Raw genomic sequence first — 8,523 nt, forward strand, 5'->3', positions numbered from 1 at the left:
CACCTTCACAGCCTTCAGCAGCCTTTAAAGCTTATAGGATCCCAGAAATGCCTTCTCAACCTTGGGGAAGCTTCCCTTTCCCCCACTTACTCCACTCACCCATCCATTGCCACTTTCCCCGGGTATAAAACCTACTACTTATAATTCTGCTTTCAGTCTAACACTAGTTAGCTTATGTATGTGACAGCTCCCAGCTGGGAGACTTTGGCAAATGGGCAGCTAGGTGGCAGACTGGATACAGCGCTGGGTCTAGACTCAGGACAGCCTCAATTGAAGTGATGCTGGAAATAATGACTGGCTGGGCAACTGAATTAACTTTTCATAGTTTCAGTGTCTTCATCTGGAAAATGAGAATAATAATAGTAGCTACTTCCCATTAATTGTTTGCAGAATCATATGTAAAGTGCTTTGCAAACCAATGAAGATTTTTGAATTAGGAGAGTGGCATGATCAGACCTGTGTTTTTAGAGGATTAATATGGCAAGTTAATATATCAACTGTGTGGAGGCTGGATTGGAGAAGGGAGAGACAAAAAGCAGGGAGATCATTTAGGTGATTTCAATGGTCTAAGAAGTCTGAATTAGGGTGGTGGATGAATGGACAAGAGTAGAATTGCAAAGGCAGCCAGTGGCTATAAGGTCAGTAAAGTGACAAAGATGGTAATACCCTTGATGATGCTTGTCCTTCATTTTCAGAGAAGACCATGACATTAGGGAGGTGATGCCAACACAAGCACATGGATTGGATTTGAGTGAGGGGGGGCTTTCTAAGTCACCAGCCTCACTTTCTCCTCCAGAGCCACCTGGGTTCAGTGACCAGATATGAATCAGGATGATTGGAGATGACCCTGGATGCAAAGCAGTCAGGTTGAAGTGACTTGCCCAAGGTCACAAAGCTAGTAAGAGTCAAGTGTCTGAGGCTGGATCCAAACCCCTGTCCTCCTTTCCTTAATAGAAAAGGGAAAGCTTAGAGGAAGAGAAGTATGTATTGGGGAAAAGACAATGCATTATATTTGGAGCACATTAGTGATATGCTGGTAAATTTTTAACAACCAGCTCTCCCCTAAAAACAAAAAGTATCCAAGACACATTTTTTTTTCAGTTACATCTGTATTCTTAAAATTTTTCCCAAAACTTTCTTAAGTCTAGACAATAAGTGAAACAATAAATCAGGTACTTATTTGTAATATTTCCAATCTCAGGGATGTAAATGTTCTTTCTGAAATCACTCCACTGAGTATATTGCACCTGAGGTGCCTTTAGGACCCCAACAAGGAGGTGTTCAACAGAGAGATAGTGGGACTGGAGGTCTAGAAGGACTAGCTATCCTGCCATTGTGAATCAAACACTAGAATATGATCTTTCTCTCCAAAGAGTCTTTCAAAACAAGTTCAAGGCTTATCTTTTGATGACTAGTTCTCCTTCCATCCCTTTTCTCCCATATTAGAGTGCTCATAGCCCCATGAGCATCATCTTTCTGGCCTGCCCTAGCCAGAAAACCACAGAAGCCTTTTTGCAATTCTATCACCCTGTTATTCTACCCTGAAACCTATGGAAAGATTTAACCTAGGGAAATTTAGCACAGTAAGATAGTACCTGCATTCTAGAGAGAGTTGAATTCTGTATAGATAATGCAATTGCACTAAACAAAAGGGAAAAAGTTATAAACCCCCTTCCTTCTCTCCATATGTACATACAGGGGATTTCACCAGTATGGGGGAATCCCTGGTATGGGGACTTTCTCCTCCCATGCAGACCCTCTGGAGTTCCTTGGGGAACATTTAGGCAGTCATTCAGTCAATAAGAATCAAAGGCAACACTTGAACCCAGGTCTTCCTGATTCCATGGAATACACTATTCTGCTTTTCATGTATGCTTGAAACCCTCCTTTGAGTGGGAACTCCCATTTCAGTCAGTCCTGCACAGGATTCATTTCAACAAGGTTTTTAAGCCTAAATCTGGCTCTCTGAGACTTGTAACCACAGCTCTTAGTTCTTGGGGCCAAATCAAGAAAGAATGAAGAAAGAGGGAAAGAAGGAGGAAGAGGAAGAGGAGAAAAGATGCTAACGAGGATGAACTCCTATGCAAGAACAAATTGTCCAATTTTCAGTCTGAGTACTTACAGCTCAGTAATCAAGACAAACATTACAAATCAGGGTTTGCTTTATGGTTATATCACTAGTAAGACTTTAGAAAGTGACAGAAAAATGTCAGTGTAGATTAAACCTAAGAGCTGGTTACACTCCAACATTTTCCAGCATCTCCCCCCAGGCTCTTTGCTCAAAGTGGAGCCTTCTACCATGGTTCCTGGAGGTCACATGAAAAAACACAGCCCCTTCCCCCCATCAGATAAGGGGGAAACTACAGGAGACAATTATTGCATACACTGATCTTTATGACCTTTGTAGAAGCTTATTTTACTTTTTAAAAAATCCATTCAGCACTTAAGCATTAAAACACCTCATTTCCACATACACAAAAGAGGATTCTCTATGAAACCATGAATCTCCATTTCATGCCACTTGCTTTTTAAAAGTACACAATAAAGTCTATATATCGTGTTTGTATTTGTCTGGCTCATTTATGCTGCCTTCTTACCTCTTCTCTTCTTAACTTTTTTGAAATGTAGCAACGACCCTAATTTTTTCAATGATCATGATAGCACTCATTTAAATAGGATTTTGAGGTTTGCAATGCAATTCTCAAATTTCATCCTCAGATAACCCTGGGAGGGAGGTGCTATTTTTAACCTCCAGTATTCAGATGAGAAACTGAGTATGAAAAAGGGGAAGTGGCAAAGTGGAGAGAGTATCCAACTTGGAATCAGACAGTTGTTCAATTGTTCAGTGTGGACTGTAGCAAACCAATGCTGTCCATGGGGTATTTATTCTTGGGAAAAAAATTCTGGAGCGGTTTGCCATTCCCTTCAGTAGATTAAGTCAAACAGAGGTTAAGTGACTTATCCAGGGTCACATAGCTAGTAAGTGCCTAAGGTCATTCTTGAAATCAAGTCTTCCTGACTCCCAGCTCAGTGTTCTGTCCACTGTGCCATCGAGCTGCCTCTAGGAAGTGCTGAGTTCAAATCTATCCTCATAACCTTATGTTAGGATTGGGAAAACACAAATTGTTTTCCTGGTTTCGTTCACTTCACTTTGCATCATTTCATGCTACCCAGGATTCTCAGAAACTTTCCATTTCTTATGATGAAATAATATTCTATGACATTCATATACCATGATCTGTGGGCCATTCCTCAATTGTTGAAAAAGCAAACTAAGGAACCTCCTCAAATTCCAGTTTCCTGATTTTCTTTTTTTAACCTGATTTTAATGCCCCCCTTCAGGGTCAGGAAGCTTGTTTAGTCTGTGACTATACCCTCCCCTGTATTAGCCTCCCTTTTTATTTTTTTAATCTTTTTTTAAATATTTATTTATTTTCTTTTTGTACAAATAATGCTTTTTATACATTAATAAAATGTTCTTGTTCAAGAGTAAACAGAATACCCCCTCCCCCCACAAAATATAGACTCTCTTGAGCGATAAAGTAAAGGGGAAAGAAAAAAATTAAAATTAAAAAAGTAATAGTAATAATTGTAGGTATGGCCAGGTGGCACAATGGACGGAGACCCAGCCCTGGAACCAGGAGCACCCAAGCCCATATCCGGCCCCATACACCCAACAATCACCCAGCCGTGTGACATGCAAGCCACGCCAACCCCACTGCCCTGCAAAAACCAAAAAAAGAAAAAAAAGATCCAAAATAAAATAAAATAGTAGTAATAATAGTAGGGGTGGCTGGGTGGCAGACAGAGCATTGGCCCTTGAACCAGGAGCACCCGGGTTCAAATCCGGCCTCAGACACCCAACAACTACCCTGCTATGAGGCCCTAGGCAGGCCACCCAGCCCCATTTGCTCTGCACCTCCCCAATATAACAATAATAATAATAATAATAAATGTGCTTCAGTCTTTGTTCCAACACCAACAACTCTGTCATAGGTGGATCACATTCTTTATGATAAGTCCATCACAAAAGTTACTTCCATATTTTTCCAACATTGCCATTATTTCTCCCTCCTTTCGGATTTCTCCACTACCATGTACTATATTTTCTCTCTCCTTTCACTCTGACTCTGCTGTAGGGTAGCTGAGTGGCGCAGCAGACAGATCCCTGGTCCTGGGGCCAAGAGGCCCTGAGCCCCCATACCACCCCTTAGGCCCAGCATCCACCTGGCCCTATGGTCCCGGACAGGCCATCCAATCCCAGCCCCCTTGCAAGAAGTAAAAAGGAAAATGTGTTATATCTGACCACTCTCCCCCCATGGTCCAACCTCTCTTCCATCAATCACGTCCCCCCTTCCTCCTGACCACCCCCTTTTCTTCTTACTCCAGATGCCTATACCCTATTGAGTATATATGCTGCTTCCTCTCCTAGCCACCTCTGATGAGAGCAAAGATTCCCTCATTCCCCCTTGCCTTCTCCCCCTTCCATATCATTGCAATAGCTCATTGTCATAAAGAAAAAACTCATTATATGAGTTATCTTGGCCTATTCCCCCTCTCCTTTTTCTTGATCCCATTACATTTCCCTTTTTTTCTATTGACTCCATTTTTACACCATATTTTATCTTCAAATTCAGCTTTCTCCTGTGCTTCAACTATAAAAGCTCCCTCTACCTGCTCTATGAACTGAGAAGGTTCATATGAGTATTATCAGTGTCATTTTTCTATGCAGGAATACATGCAGTTCATCATCATTAAGTCCCTCATATTTTCCCCTTCTCCTCCAATCTCTATGCTTCACCTGAGTCCTGTATCTAAAGATCAAACCTTCTGTTCAGCTCTGGCCATTCCAACAGGAACATTTGAAATTCCCCTGGTTCACTGAAAGTCCATCTTTTACCCTGGAAGAAGACATTCAGCCTTGCTGGGTAGTTGATTCTCGGTTTCATTCTAAGCTCTTTTGCCTTCCAGTATATTATATTCCAAACCCTACGAGCTTTTAATGTAGTTGCTGCTAAGTCCTGTGTGATCCTGACTGCAGTTCCATGATATTTGAACTGTGTCCTTCTGGCTGCTTGTAATATTTTCTCTTTGACTTGGGAGTTCTGGAACTTGGCTATAATATTCCTAGAGGTTGGTTTTTGGGGATTTCTTTCTCGGGGGGGGGATCGGTGGATTCTCTCCATTTCTATTTTGCCCTCTGCTTCTAGAATATCAGGGCAATTTTCCTGTAGTAATTCTTTGAAAATGATGTCAAGGCTCTTTTCCTGATCATGACTTTCAGGTATTCCGATAATTTTTAAATTATCTTTCCTAAGTCTGTTTTCCATATCAGTTGCTTTTTCAATGAGATGTTTCACATTTTCTTCTAATTTTTCATTTTTTTGGTTTTGAAGTAATAAATCCTGGTTTCTCGTAAATTCATCAATCTCCCTGAGTTCTATTCTTTGTCTGAAGGATTTGTTTTCCTCAGAGAGTTTTCTTATCTCTTTTTCCATCTGGTCAATTTTGTTTTTTAAAGCATTCTTCTCCTCAATAACTTTTTGAACTGTTTTATCTATTTGACCTAAGCAGGTTTTTAGCATGCTATTTTCCTCAGCATTTTTTTGGATTTCCTTGACTAGGCTGCTGACTTCATTTTCATGTTTTTTTCTGCATCTCTCTCATTGCTTTTCCCAGTTTTTCTTCTAACTCCCTCATTTGATTTTCAAAGTCTTTTTTGAGCTCTGTCATAGCCTGAGCCCAATTTCTGTTTTTCTTGGAGTCTTTAGATGCAGGAGCGTGTGCTTCCTCATCTTCAGACTGAGTATTTTGATCCTTCTTGGGCTCATATGCAAAATATTTCTCAATGGTGTTCCCCTTATTTCTCTGCTTGCTCATTTTTCCAGCCTGAGCCTGGTTTTGGGGTGCTTCCTGAGCTTTTGGGACACTCCCACAAGGGTCTCAGTGTGTGAGGCTCTGTCCTCCCTCCTGGTCTGTGAATGACCATATGCTCCCCCTTCTGCCATGGGGCTGAGGTGGAGGGGGCCCTGCTATTCTATGGGGGGGGGGGCCTAGATTGCGATCAGGATCTGAATGTGGTCAGAACCCCAGAGTCCTGTTCCAGGGACAGAGCTCTGCAGTCTCTCTCTCTTCACTCCCCTCCCTAGGTTCAATGGGTTCATGCCCTGGGGGCTCCAGCTTACTGGCTCTGCCTGCTTATGTTTCCTGGATCTGGGCTGGGGAAAGACCACATTGCTCTCTGTGTGCCCTGAGGGCTGGGGTTCAAGTGCTCACTCTGGCAGAGGTCCCTGCTGTTCCCCCACTTTGTGCCTGGTGCTCCCCAGGGGTGTAGCTCAGGAGACTCCCCCGCTGCTGTGAGCCGAGGCTCCCAGTGCCCTGGGGCTTCCTCCAGGAGGCTGAAATTCTTTCACCCTGGGGAACAAAGCCTTTCTGCTCTTTTCCAGGTTACCTTGAATAGGAGAACTGCCTCACTGGGTCCCTCTGTGGGTTCTGTCTCTCAAAAGTTTGGTTAGAGTCCTTAGTTTCGAAGTTTTATGAGAGAGCTTCTAAGAGACGTTCCTCTCTTGTCCCCATCTTGGCTCCATAGCCTCCCTTTTTATTTTTTCACTCCTGATTCTCCTTTGAGCTTGAAATATTTCTATGCCAAACTATTTGAAACGCTCTGTGTGTGCATGTGTGTGCATGTGTATATGTGTTCAACACTGACCCCTTCTGCAGTTTTGTGGTGGAAGAAGTCATTTACTCTCCTCTCTCATTTGAATTCTTGATTAATTTTCAGGCTGATTTTGTCAAAGCAGAAAAGAGGGACCTAAGTGGTCTGCCTCTCCTTGAGGCTGCCATCTTGGCAGGAAATCTGTTTTTCATTATCACAAGAGATGATATAGCAGCAAATGACTGGTATAAAAACCCCAAAGCATCTGCTTATACCACAGCTACCCTAGCAGCTGAGCCTAACTCACTGTGGCTTGTGTTTAGTTACTGTGGTGTAGTTTCATGGAGAGAAGACCAGACTCTCAGAGCTGGGAGGGACCTTAGAGGTCATTTGTCCAACTTGAACCTAAAAAACAACACAATAAGGGCTGACTCAGCCTTTGTATGAAGACTAGCAATGAGATGAGAGGTTTTCTCAGCTCTATTCAATAAGTTGCAGAGGCTCCCTATTACCTCCAGGATACAGTTGTCTGTCATTTAAAGTCCTTCATAACCAGACTATTTTCTAATTTACCAGTCTGCTCCACACATAAAACACTTATCTCCCAACTCTATGCGTACATTTGCACTGACTATTCCCCTCATACCTGAAATGTTCTCTCTCTCCTTACCTCTTAGTTTCCCAGGCTTCATTCAAACCAACTCAGATCCTGCCTTCTACCCAAGGTCTGTCCTGATTCCCAGAGCTACTAATACCTTTCCATCTGAGATTATCTTCCATCTACAATCTGTACATTTTGCATGTGTCAGCCTACATGCTGTCTCTTCTATTAGGATATGAGGTTCTTGAAGGCAGGGACTAGTTTTGCTTTTCTTTGTATCACTAACATTTAGTATGGTATCTGGCACACAGGTGTTTCTATTCACTCATTTCAATTGTGTGGCTCCATTTGCTAGTTTCTTAGCAAAAATCTTGGAGTAGTTTGCCATTTCGTTCTCCAGCTAATTTTGTCAATGAGGAAACTGAGGCAAACAGGGTCACATGACATGCCCAGGGTCACATATTTAGAAGAGTCTGAGGTCAGATTTGAACTCAGAAAAATAACTCTTCCTGACTCCAAAGCCACCATTCTATCTACTGCAAAGTGACTTTGAAGTTGTTTTTCTTCACTGGGAGGGGATAAGCTAGAAACCTTCCCAATAAGTTCAGGGCTGAAATAAGGATCTCTATTATCAACACTATTATTCAATATCACATTAAAAATGTTAGCTTTGGCAATAAAAGGAAAAAACTAAAGGAATTAGGTTAGGTAATGAAGAAACAAAACTAGCACTCTTTGCAGAAGACATGATAGTGTATTCGGAGCATCCTAGAGAATCAACTAAAAACTACTAGAAACAATTAGCAAAGTTGCAGGATATAAAATAAACCCACATAAATTATCAGTGTTTCCATATATTACCAATGAAGTCCAGCAGTAAGGGGTAGAAAGAGAAATTTCTTTTAAATTCACTGTAGACAATATAAAATATTTGGGAGTCTACCTGCCAAAACAAACCCAGGAACTGTATGAACACAATTACAAAACACTTTTCACATAAATAAAGTCAGATCTAAACAACTGAGAAAATATCAACTGCTCATAGGTAGGCCAAGCTAATATAATAAAACTGACAATGCTACCTAAAGTAATTTACTCATTCAGCGCCATTCCAAATTACCAAAAAATTATTTTATAGAGCTAGAAAGACTAAAAAAATTCATGTGGAAGGAAAAAAGGTCAAGGGAATAAAATTTAAAAATGAAAATGAAGATAGTCTAGCAGTGCCAAATCTCAAACTATATTATCAAGTGACAATCATTAAGAC

This window comes from Macrotis lagotis, chromosome X (assembly GCF_037893015.1).
Source record: "Macrotis lagotis isolate mMagLag1 chromosome X, bilby.v1.9.chrom.fasta, whole genome shotgun sequence".
In the NCBI taxonomy this organism is placed as follows: domain Eukaryota; kingdom Metazoa; phylum Chordata; class Mammalia; order Peramelemorphia; family Peramelidae; genus Macrotis; species Macrotis lagotis.